This window comes from Ovis canadensis, chromosome 26 (genome assembly GCF_042477335.2).
Source record: "Ovis canadensis isolate MfBH-ARS-UI-01 breed Bighorn chromosome 26, ARS-UI_OviCan_v2, whole genome shotgun sequence".
Taxonomy (NCBI): Eukaryota; Metazoa; Chordata; class Mammalia; order Artiodactyla; family Bovidae; genus Ovis; species Ovis canadensis.
Window position 1 is genome coordinate 55698010 of NC_091270.1, and position 12748 is coordinate 55710757.

A 12748-nucleotide genomic window follows, 5' to 3' on the forward strand; every position below is an offset into this window, starting at 1 on the left:
TCTTTAAATTCAAATCTCAAATTTATTAATATCTAAACACATGGGACATCAAGCATACCATTTCCCGAACTTCTGGTTTCCAACTTCCTTATCCTGTGCTTAAAAAGAAAATTCAATTTCCTTGCTTATTCTCTTGTAATGTAAAGATGGACTGAACGTGCTCACAACTGGAAAGGACTTCCATGCTCTGTGGCTGATACAGTTGGAATCACAGGACACCAGCCATTCTGAAGAGGACGTGAGACTGAAACAGAGGATGAGGGACTCCCTGGTGGCCCAGTGGTTAGGGATCAACTCTTCCACTGCCAACGGCATGAGTTCAGTCCCTCGTCAGGAAACTAAGGTCCCACGAGACATGTGGCAGAGCCAGAATAGTTAATGATAGTTAATTTGAAATGGAAAACATTTCTTCAAGTCAGTTCAGTTCAGCCGCTCAGTCGTGTCCGGCTCTTTGCGACCCCATGAATTGCAGCACACCAGGCCTCCCTGTCCATCACCAACTCCATCGAGTCCGTGATGCCATCCAGCCATCTCATCCTCGGTCGTCCCCTTCTCCTCCTGCCCCCAATCTCTCCCAGCATCAGAGTCTTTTCCAATGAGTCAACTCCTCGCATGAGGTGGCCAAAGTACTGGAGTTTCAGCGTTAGCATCATTCCTTCCAAAGAAATCCCAGGGCTGATCTCCTTCAGAATGGACTGGTTGGATCTCCTTGCAGTCCAAGGGACTCTCAAGAGTCTTCTCCAACACCACAGTTCAAAAGCATCAATTCTTCGGCGCTCAGCCTTCTTTACAGTCCAACTCTCACATCCATACATGACTACAGGAAAAACCATAGCCTTGACTAGATGGACCTTAGTTGGCAAAGTAATGTCTCTGCTTTTGAATATATTATCTAAGTTGGTCATAACTTTTCTTCCAAGGAGTAAGTGTCTTTTAATTTCATGGCTGCAGTCACCATCTGCAGGGATTTTGGAGCCCCAAAAAATAAAGTCTGACACTGTTTTCACTGTTTCCCCATCTATTTCCCATGAAGTGATGGGACTGGATGCCACGATCTTCGTTTTCTGAAGGTTGAGCTTTAAGCCAACTTTTTCACTCTCCTCTTTCACTTTCATCAAGAGGCTTTTTAGTTCCTCTTCACTTTCTGCCATAAGGGTGGTGTCATCTGCATATCTGAGGTTACTGATATTTCTCCCGGCAATCTTGATTCCAGCTTGTGTTTCTTCCAGTCCAGCGTTTCTCATGATGTACTCTGCATATAAGTTAAATAAGCAGGGTGACAGTATACAGCCTCGACGTACTCCTTTTCCTATTTGGAACCATCTGTTCCATGTCCAGTTCTAACTGTTGCTTCCTGACCTGCATACAAACTTAAAAGACCATAAAAACTTAAAAAATAAAAAAACACCATAACATAAAATGGAGGCTGATGGTTGAGTACAGGCCAGGTGGTCCTGGAGCTGTGGACAATAAAGCATAGACATGGATGTTCCCATTCTTGGAATTCCAAGGTCCACAGTGAGCTAAACACACTGGCTTCTGTGATCTACTTTAAAGAGAACAGCAGACTAACTCAGCAGTAGGCAAGAGAGGCGTAGCGCCAGTCTCCTGACAAGCTGCCCACAGGGGCAAAGTTTGACTCTGCCGCTACTGCTGCTGCTAAGTCGCTTCAGTTGTGTCTGACTCTGTGCGACCCCACAGACAGCAGCCCACCAGGCTCCCTCATCCCTGGGATCCTCAAGGCAAGAACACTAGAGTGGGTTGCCATTTCCTTCTCCAATGCGTGAAAGTGAAGAGCGAAAGTGGAGTCACTCAGAAGTTTGAGTCTATTGACTGTCAATTGGTAAGACGTAGACAGTATTTTGGAGAAGGTAATGGCACCCCACTCCAGTACTCTTGCCTGGAAAATCCCATGGACGGAGGAGCCTGGCAGGCTGCAGACCATGGGGTCGCTGAGAGTCGAGCACGACTGAATGACTTCACTTTTGCTTTTCACTTTCATGCATTGGAGAAGGAAATGGCAACCCGCTTCAGTGTTCTTGCCTGGAGAATCTCAGAGACGGAGGAGCCTGGTGGGCTACTGTGGGGTCGCATGGAGTCGGACATGACTGGAGCGACTTAGCAGCAGCAGCAGCAGCAGCAGACAGTATTTGCCAACAAAGGTCTGTCTAGTCAAGGCTATGGTTTTTCCAATAGTCATGTATGGATGTGAGAGTTGGACTATAAAGAAAGCTGAGCACCAGAGAATTGATGCTTTTGAACTGTGGTGTTGGAGAGATTCTTGAGAGTCCCTTGGACAGCTAGGAGATCCAACTAGTCCATTCTAAAGGAAATCAGTGCTGAATATTCATTGGAAGGACTGATGCTAAAGCTGAAACTCCAATACTTGGCCACCTGATGTGAAGAACTGACTCACTGGCAAAGATCCTGATGCTGGGAAAGATTGAGGGCCAGAGGAGAAGGGGACAACAGAGGATGAGATGGTTGGATGGCATCCCCGACTCGATGGACATGAGTTTGAACAAGCTCTGGGAGTTGGTGATGGACAGGGAAGCCTGGCGTGTTGCAGTCCATGGGGTTGCAAACAGTCAGACACAACTGAGCAACTGAACTGAGCCAGTATTCATTGTGAAAGAAAGTAAGGTTTCAAAGATACCTCTCAGCTTTCTGTAATAGGTGTTCTCCCTGACCTGCATTCATTCAGTTCAGTTCAGTCGCTCAGTCGTGTCTGACTGTTTGCGACCGCAGGCCTCCCTGTCCATCACTAGCTCCGAGAGTCCACCCAAACCCATGTCCATCGAGTCGGTGATGCCATCCAACCATCTCATCCTCTGTCGTCCCCTTCTCCTCCCGCCTTCAATCTTTCCCAGCATCAGGGTCTTTTCCAATGAGTCAGCTCTTCGCACCAGGTGGCCAAAGTACTGGAGTTTCAGCTTCAGCAACAGTCCTTCCTGCATTCATTAATGGAAGGGAAATGTGGGAAAGTGTGCCTCATAGATTGCTTCTTTCAAAACTAATGAACGTGTAAATTATGGAAGGCAAAAATTGGGAGGCAATTCCACGTACTCCAGATTCTCAGTTAATCAAGTCAGTCCAGCAATCGTTTAGAGCAGCAGTCCCCAGCTTTTTAGGCACCATGGACCAGTTTCACGGAAGAAAAGCTTTCTGCAGACTGGGGTAGGGGGATGGTTTCAGGATGATTCAAACACGTTACTTTTATTGTGCACCTTATTATTATTGCATGGTGGTATATAATAAAATAAGTATATAACTCGTCATAATGTGCAGTTCACAGTGGGTTCCTACTCCTATGAGAATCTAATGCCGCCCCTGTTCTGACAGGAGGCAGGGCTCAGGCAGGAATGCCCGCGATGAGGAGCAGCTGTAAGTGCAGATGAAGATTTGCTGGTCTGCCCATTGCATGCCTCCTGCTGTGCGGCCCACAGACCAGTACCTGTCCATGACCCAGGGGCTGGGGACCCCTGATTTAGAGCCACTGTCATCTCAAACTGAAGGTACTCTGTCCAACCAAAATCCAACTCCTCATCTCTGGGTGGTTCCCTTTCCATTTTTTCCATTTTCTACCAATAATGCCACTTTATCACGAAACTTTATCAGGTCCTCCTTGTTGATTATTCCTTTAAAATGTCTCCCTCCCACTCATTTCTTTGTCTTCCCACAACAGGACCCAGGCACTCATCCCTTCCTCATTGGTTTTTGTGCCTCTGGTTTCCCTTTTTTAAGATATTCTGTATATCACTGCCTGCTAACACGCTATGTGATCTTTCTAAATTATTCATTTCATTGGGTCAGCCCTTGATGTCCCACAGATTTAGTTCCTGGCACACAGTAAGTTGTTAAGAATTGTTGAGGGAACTCGATGGTTGGTGAATGTGAGGTTTCAGTTTTGTTTTAGCTTAAACATGTGATTCACTAAACTTGAACTCGTAACTGTAGAACTGTACTTCTTTTAGGTTTATTTTACTTACAACTATTAAGTGGGGCATTATGAAACAACTGCTGATAGTGAAATAAACTAAGGAGATGAAAGCTTTAAGGACATGTCTACCTTGTGGAGTAATTTGAAGTCACAATCTGACTTTCCGCAAAAACTTGGATCATTCACAATGTGTGTCTTAAGTTGAAAACACTGATTTTCATAATCCTCACTTGCAAATCAGCTTCATCATTTTCTCCATCTCTACGTGTGCACAACCCTTCTTCCCATTCTTTTATTTTTAGATCCAGCCAACCTGCCAATTTTCTGTGAGCTGCTCATGAACAAGACCATCCCTAAACAGAATTACAGCATTAGGGGTTTTGGCTTCTGCACAAGTGTTTGTAAATTACCTAAATTCATTGAACAAGTGGAGTTGAATGATTTTACATCAAAAAGAAGTTTTACATGAAGTGTTCGGTGTTTACATTTGGGTTGCAAGTGCTTTCTCTTCTTCTGCATTCCCCCATCTTGGATTTGCAAAAGTTGTGACAATGTAACTTTCAATAAGGTTTCTAAGAACTTCAGATAAATCACAGAGCCCAAAATGATACATGTAATCCAAATTCACAGATTGAACAAAACCAATGAGTTGGTTAAAACAGTTCCTGGGGTGATTCTGGTGTATCATCTCTTCTCATTTATCCCAGTTCTTTAAGAGAATTATGTCTTAGAGCCCAAAGTATCAGCTGATAGGAGAGTTTCCTTTTCTCTCTCAGCTTAATTTTTATAAGTACTCCTGAAACTCCACAACTTGCTGATAAGTGACTGAAAATGAGGCAAATGAGGTAGATTCGCTAGGTCTCCTCTGGCGGCTTTGGATGAATGTGGATAATTAGCTCCTGAATGACTGGCTACAATCTGCATGTTTCTTTGGGTCATAGCTGGAAGGTCTTTTAGCTCCCCTGACTGCACTCTGCACTTTCTAATTGTGCGCTGGGGGTCAAATTGCCCGTATTCCAAGCAGACTGAGAAGAAATGTGGGAAGTTCTCTTCTGTTTCAGAGTTATTTAAAACCTGTATGGCTCTTCAGCTGTGGTAGGCTATTCTTGCCAATAAGCTAAATTTAACATTTCTCTCAATGTGCTGCAATGAGGTTGCTACTATAAATTGCTGTTGTGTAGACTGCAACTTCAGAGAGTGATTCTATGTGCCAAGGGCTCCAAGCCGACTTCTTGACAATCTTGCCTGCAGCCAGTGTGATAATACTAGAAATTACTTACTCTTCAGCACAAGACAACACCTGTAGCAGAGTCTGAAAAGAGCCAACAACGACCTACGAGTCAGTCCCAGCTGAAGCGGAAATAAGCAGGCATGTATGACATAAAAGGTGGAAAATGCAGGCACTTCCTTTGTATGCCTGATGGTGGGCGTTATTTTAAAAACTGAAGGATTATTTTATGCGGGAGCACTGTTTCCTTCTGAGGGCTTTTTGAACATTCAATTTAGTATTATGAAGGTTTTGTTATTTGAATTAGGAAATGTCAAATGAGTATATATTGTAGATTTGATTCAATCTGTACCATATAATGATGAGTCTTAAGTGTGGAAAATTGAGGCACATTTTATAGAGATTTTTTGGGAAAATGCAAGGTTTTTTTTTCTTTTATAAAATGAGTTAATGCTTCTGATATTCATAAGCACAGATTTTAGTTTACTGTTGGCTTGTGTTCCATAAGTCTGATTTGAGCAATTAGTTATAGTGAAAATGCCAAGGACTTGTAAAAAAAAAGCCAAACCTGGTTAAAATTTGGTCTATTATTTCTTAGCTGGATAAAGTCCCTTAACCTTTCAGAGACTCGTTTTACATGTGTGGGGGATGAACAATATCTCCCTGAGTTGATATAAAGCTTAAAGGGAATATATGTAAAATGCAAAGCATAGCACTTGAGACATAGTAAGTATTCAATTAAGTTCAGTAATAGATTAGCACTATCAGTTGTCAGAACTTAGAATTAATAGCAGAAAGGTAGGTTACTTCTGCTATGCATTAAAATGAGATTTTGTGGATCAGCCTAAAAATCCCATCTAATTTTAAAACCAAGGTGAACAAGATTTTCTTCTTAAATTAAGGTTCAATTCCAAGATACAAAGCTGTTTCAGACCAACTTTTAAAAAAATCTCATGAGGGAATTAGCCTTTGGGGGAAGAAGTTTGTAGTTTTACAAGCTAAAGAAACTTGTGGTTTAAAAGAAAGCTACTGAAAATACTGGCAGTGTTCTCAACCTGAAAGCCAGACACCTGCTAGTATTTGAGAAGAAGCAAAACAGAGACAAATTTTACTCCTCTTTTTCTGTCTCCAGAGCTTCTGAGTTCATCAGTGTGTCCTTGGGGGCTCTCTCAGGGGTCAGCCCCACTTCACAGATGCAGAAACTGAAGGTCAACCAGAATCACTTGCCTGAAGTCACACAATGAGTTAACAGCAAAGTGGAAACTAGAATTAGTCCATTCTAGTTACGGAAACACGTGCGGAGTGTGTGCCAATAGTGGGCATATGGCCACAAGGCCTTCTCCCCAGCCCCTCCTCCCACACCACACACCCTCTAAGCCTCCCTCTCCAAGATTGCAACTGTCCCTTCTGTTTGGACCAAGTAGGGCTCCACCCCCGTCTTTGTCCATTTGCCTCTATAATAAAACATCAGTACCATAAAGCGGGTGGCTTGTAAACAAGTTATTGCTCACAGCCCTGGAGGCTGGAAGTTGGTGCAGCTGGGCCAGGAGAGGGCTCCATCTCCAGGCTGCAGGCGTCTGGTGGTGTCCTCATGGGGAGGAACTCTCTGGAGCCTCTTTCAGGAGTCCCTAATCCCTGCTATGAGTGCTCCACCCTGGAGACTGAAGCATCTCCCAACGGCCCCGCCCACTGAAAGCATCACATCACGTTAAGATTTCAACAAATTAACCTGGGGGTGGGGCAAAAACCTTCGGCGCATTGCACGCCCTTTACCCAGTGTTCCTGTATCCTGGAAGTCCTCAGAAAACAGGAGTGATTCCTTGTTACAAAGCAGAGAGGTGCTGGGAATTCCAGAGTGTCAGCATCACGCAGATTTGAATATTTGTGTTGTTGACTGCATACTAGTTGACAACTAACAAACTGTCGGTTGGGTACCTCCTGAAGCACCAGAAGTTAAAGTGTCATTCTACTGTTCTCTTTAAAAAGGCTTTTTAACTGTTTGTTTGGTTTTGTGGGGTTTTTTTAAAACATCTTTTAAAATTGAAGTTTAGTTGATTTACAAGTGTTTCAAACTTACACACACACAAGAAAAACTCTCATCCCAGTTTTGGAGAGCTGTAGGGCAAGGCCTAAACAGACACAGACATACATCCGAACGGATGGTCAGGTTTCAAGAGCAGACGTACGGCTTCACTTTTTTTCTCCCTCCTGCAGTGTTCAAAATATTTTAAGAAGAGAATCTCTGATGAAATAAATTGAGGTATTGAGGTTTTCAAGATTCAGATCATGAGTGGGTTTTACTACTTTCCTCCAAAGCATAATATATTGCTGGGTTTCTCAGCTATTAGCTTTGTGGAACTGTGTTCTCTTGCCCAAAGAGGAAATTCTAATTAACTCAAAGCACTTTGATTCAACCTCTAAGCCATTTACAGACTGGGGGTTGTGCTACAGTTAGTTTTTTGGTTTTTTTTTCTCTCAAGTCCTTTGTTAGCTTCATAAAACTTCTAGGGATATGAATCTTAATAGATTTCAGTCTTGTTCTATTTTCACATTCCTGCTTGTCCTAGGGGAGTAGTATAGTGTGCTTAGTGTTGGTCTGGGATGCAGCTGGAAAAAGAATGTCAAGTTTATGGGAGAGGGGGGTGGGGTCCCTGCTTGTTTCTGCTGCCAGAAATGTGTGTCTTGCAACTCCCAGCGTTTGTGCAAGACATGATATGAAAGGAAATGAAACAGCAGAGGCTAGAGTCTCGGCACATGAAATGGGCAAGTTTGGGGAAGGATGTTAGGGGACAGGATCGAGGCTCCACAACTAGTAAGCCCTTTGACGTCTTCCTTTTGTTCAGGCCCCTCAGCCTGCTCCAGGTGTTGCTTCCCTTCCCGCCCGCCCGAGCCTCTGGGCCGCGGCATTTTGGCTCCTGCCTCACTCACTCTACCACCCTCATCCATCGCTCAGTGGTCCAGTGCCCCCCGCACCCCTGCATGTGGTGAGTCAGGCGGGTGGCCTGTTCTGCAGCCTCGTCCTGCCTGGCACGCTCTGCCTGGGTCCCTGCTTTGAGGCTGCACCCAGCGAACCTGTGCTGGCGTGCTGCAGAGCTGGGCCTGCGGGCCAGATCTCTGTCCTGACTTCCAGCCCCATCTCCTCCCATTTAGTGCAAATACTCAGATGTCCCAGGCGGAGTTCACCTATGTCCCTCTTAAATCTCCAGCTCTTTTGATGACTGCCAAGACCCTAAGGTCCTTGGGGGGTGGGGGGGAGCGGGGGAAGCAAAGAAATCAAAAGCCAAGAACCTGGAGTCTTTCGCCTCCCCTTCTCCTCCAAAGCTAATCAGAGCTAGTGCATCAGAAGGCTGGCTCTGTCTGCTTTGCTCTTCAGTAACCTGGTGATCTCAGTCACTCTGTGCAGAAGGTCAAGGCTTCAGGATGGGACATGTTCATTTGTTCATGGTGTCAGCAATGATGCCAGATATGGGCCTGGAATATGAAGATCTCCTTAGATAAATAAAGACAGGTTGTGCTATCGTCTTTACATGCACTGCACGATTGTAAACATTTCCTGAATAACCAGTTTCCCTGGGGAATCCGCCTTTCTTCTAAACGTCTGTGCACTGCCCACCCCTCCTTCCGTGGGAGGAGTTTGCATTTAGAGCGTTGTCTCAATGTATAACTTTCTAAAGGGGCTATAAAGAAGGCCATAGATTTCCTTTAGGATCGCTATAAAGCCAACGTCACATTGCATAGGAAAAAATCATATGCCTCAGCTTCCCTGGTGGCTCAGATGGTAAAGAATCTGCGTGCAATGCAAATGTGGGTTTGATCCCTGGGTTGGGAAGATCCCCTGGAGGAGGAAATGGCAAACCACTCCAATACTCTTACCTGGAGAATTCCATGGACACAGGACTCTGGTGGGCTACAGTCCATGGCGTCGCAAAGAGTCAGACATGACTGAGCGACTAACATTTTCGACACTTTTTGGCCAGGAGACAACTACGGAATTAGGAGTGATTAAATCTTACCTGCAGGGCTGAGTGTTGGGAAGGACTGAGTTGTGGAGCAGGTTCCAGGGGCCGTTGATGGCCTGGCCCTTGGCTCTCTCAAAAAGGACATGATGATTGGGGTTTTACTTCTTCAACCAAAAAAATCGTCAAAAAATTAAGGTGCCCATGTTGAGGTTTGGCTTCTCTGCAGGGATTTGTTCAAGTAGAAAGAGCAAGGAGCCGCGAGAGAGCTTGAGTTCCTCTGAGCCATGTGATCTGAACCAGGTGACTTTGTTTCCCCAGCTTCAGTTTCCTCTGCTGTTAAATAACAATTCCTGTATTCCATGTGAAATCATTTTGGACCTCTAGTGAAACACTCAGGAAAGTCATGTTTGGGATAAATATGTTTCTATAGCACAGAAAGACCATATCTTTAAGACCTTGTGATTCTGATTCTAAGAATTCCTGTATTGGTTATTTTTAAAAATTTATTTTTTAATTGAAGGATAATTGTTTACAGAATTTTGTTGTTTTCTGTCAGAGGGGGTATATGCACACCTATGACTGATTCATGTTGTATTTTTGTTTTTGAGAGCGATGCTTGGATTTGAAGTACTTTAATTGTTGGATGTGAAAAATTAAGTTTAAATTAATAACTTCAGGATTATTGGCTGCGAGCTCCTAGTCGCCAGGCCCCCTTACACAGAATAATGGTATATGTGAAACTGGAGTGTTGTATCCTGGGGGCCTACGAACCCTAAGGAGAGGAGGGGTATGTCCGAGTCAGGAAGAGGGATGGGCCTTCCCCGGAGATGGAACGGGCGGCGGGGCAGCTGGGGAGGGTGGCCGGGCTGGAGGCCCGTCAAGTCAGAGCAAGCCACTGGCGCTGAGACTCAGGCGGCTCCACCGCCCGGGGCGGACCTGCGGCGCCCCCGCAGCGTGCAGGACCCACGCGCCGGCCGCGCCGCTTCCCCAGACCCGGCGCCGCCCTCCCGCCGCCGCCTCCCCGCAGTCGGCAGTTGTCCTCCCAGCGCTCACGGCCTCGCTTTCTTCAGGCTTCTACTCAAATGCCGGCTTATGGGGGGACCTTTCCTAGCCACTGCAGCGTCAAGAGCACTCCCGCTCCCGCTTCCTTGGCTCCTGGTCCCTTCCTTTCCCTTACCTGCCTTTCTGGTTCTCAAGCCCCTGCATGTATGCGAGCGAAGTCGCTTCAGTCGCATTCAACTCTGTGAGACCCCATGGACTGCAGCCCACCGGGCTCCTCTGTCCACGGGATTCTCCAGGCAAGAAGACTGCAGTGGGTTGCCCTGCTCTCCTGCAGGGGATCTTCCCGGCCCAGGGATCGAACCTGCGTCTCTTACATCTCCTGCTTTGGCAGGCAGGGTCTTTACCACCAACACCTCCTGGGGAGCCCTCTCATGCCCCTGCCACCACCTCAGCTCTGACTGTTTATCAATCTGTCTGTCCTCAGGTGAACATCGAATGCAGGGGAGAGGGGATACCTAACCATTATGGTATCCTCAGCACCTAGAAATGGCCCATGGCAGATGCTCAATAGACCATTTTTTCCTTTTATTTTATTTCTTAATTTTTACTGGAGTATAGTTGATTTATAACGTTATGTTGGTTTCAGGTGTATAGAAAAGTGAGTCAGTTATACATACACGTATCTGCTCTTTTCTAGACTCTTTTTCCATATAGGTCAGTACTGTGTAGGCTCCCCTGGCGGCTCGGCGCAAGAATCCACCTGACGTTGCAGGAGACGCGGGTTTGATCCCTGGGTCGGGAAGATCCCCTGGAGAAGGAAATGGCAACCCACTCCAGCCTTCTTGCCTGGAGAATCCCATGGACGGAGGAACCTGGCGGGCTACAGTCCACGGGTCGTAGAGAGTCAGACCCGACTGAGTGACTAAGCAACAGCATTACAGGGTACTGAGACTAGGTCCCTGTGCTGCGCACTAAGTCCTTATCAGTTATCTCTTTTATATTCAGTAGTGTGTGTGTCAGTCCCAAGCCCACAGTTCTTCCCTCCCCCGCCCCTGGCCCAATAAGCCATTACTGAATGAAGAAAAGCAATGCCTCTGAGACTTGCGGAAACAGAGGTGTCTCGGTTCCATCAAAGAGGAACCACATGGAAGGAGCTGAGCACCGCAGGTCCCACGGGGAGGCCCACGGGGTCTCTGGCATTTGGGGGGAGCGGGTGAGGAGTGAGAGGAGGCAGAGCCAGGCCTGCGTCCCGGGGACACCGGCCCCAAGGCGCGGGGGACGGGGACAGACCCGTGAAGGGGACTGAGGAGGGGCAGTGACTGAGGGCAGAACAGCCCGGCTGGGCGCGGGGAGCCCGGCTGGGCGAGGGCAGCGCTGGGAGCAGGGCGGGCCGCGGCGCCGGGGGTGCGGCTGGGTCCCCGGCGGGCTCCCTCGTGCCCTGAAGGCAGAAGCCGGCGGCGGCGGGCTGAGGAGCCTGAGACCAGAGAAGCAGCCGGTGGTGCAGGACTGCGCCGAGGCAGGACAGCGGCCTTCTTCAGTGAGAGGGGAGGTGAAAGGACGGAGCGAGAGCCGGAGGTGGGTGCAGACCCGCGGGCACAGCCCGTGTGGGCAAGCCGCGCGGTCTGCGGTTGGCACAGGGCGGGGGCAGGGGCAGAGGTGAGCCGGGCCCGCCGGGACCTAGGCCGGGGCGGCGGCGGAGGAGGACCGGCGCCTTCGGTCCCCCCGCCCGGCTTCACCAGCAAATCAAGGCAGAAGGGGTGCTCTCAGGCTGGCCAAGTGGGAGAAGCCAGGGATGGGCTTGCAAACAGAAGGTCAGCTTTGGGGAAGGGGATGGCATGGGTGCCCAGCGGCGGCCAAGACGTCCTGGGACTGGAGACCGCGTTTCTTTCTTTCTTTCTGTAACTTATTTATTTTACACAGAACACTTCAGCAACCTGTGTGCCATCCTTGCCGGGCGGCGGGGGACCGGCTAGTCTTCTCCGCGTCGGTCCGCGGTGAGTGCGTTTGCTGCTGCAGAAGCGAGCCGAGACCGCGAGTCTCGAGCAGCCCCGGTGTTCCGTGTCTGGCCGGCCAATTTTCCGGGGCGGGGGGATCACCTGGGGATCTTGCCAAAAACCGTGAATTCGGACTCTGCGGGCCCAGGAGCTCCGCGGGAGGCCGAGGCGGCGGGCTTCCCGTGGAAGGCGCTGGGGGATGTTCTTCGCCCGCATCCAGCGGCCCGTCCTGCGTCAGAGCTCGGGGCGCGGGGTCTGGGGGTCGCCAGGTGGGCTCCGACAGAAGGGAGCGGGAGGGAGGCTGAGGCGGCTGGAAGGCCAGGCCGAGGCGAGGCGCTTCGGCCTGGAGACGCTGGAGATGGACGCGAGCACCACGGAAGCAGGCGCCTGAAGGGTGAGCGCGGCGGACCCAGAATCGGAGGTGAGTGCGCACCGGGCCTGCGCTCGCTGGACCGGACCGGGTCCTGGGCGCCGGGGTGTAAGTGCATCCCCCCGGGGCCGGTACACGCGAAACGGGGAAGGGAAAATGCCAGCAGTTTACAGCGCCTTCTAAGCACACACGAGTTAAGCCAAGGGCATTAAAGTTCTTACCCTCTTTCTTCGTAATTAAACGTCTCTTCTTTTT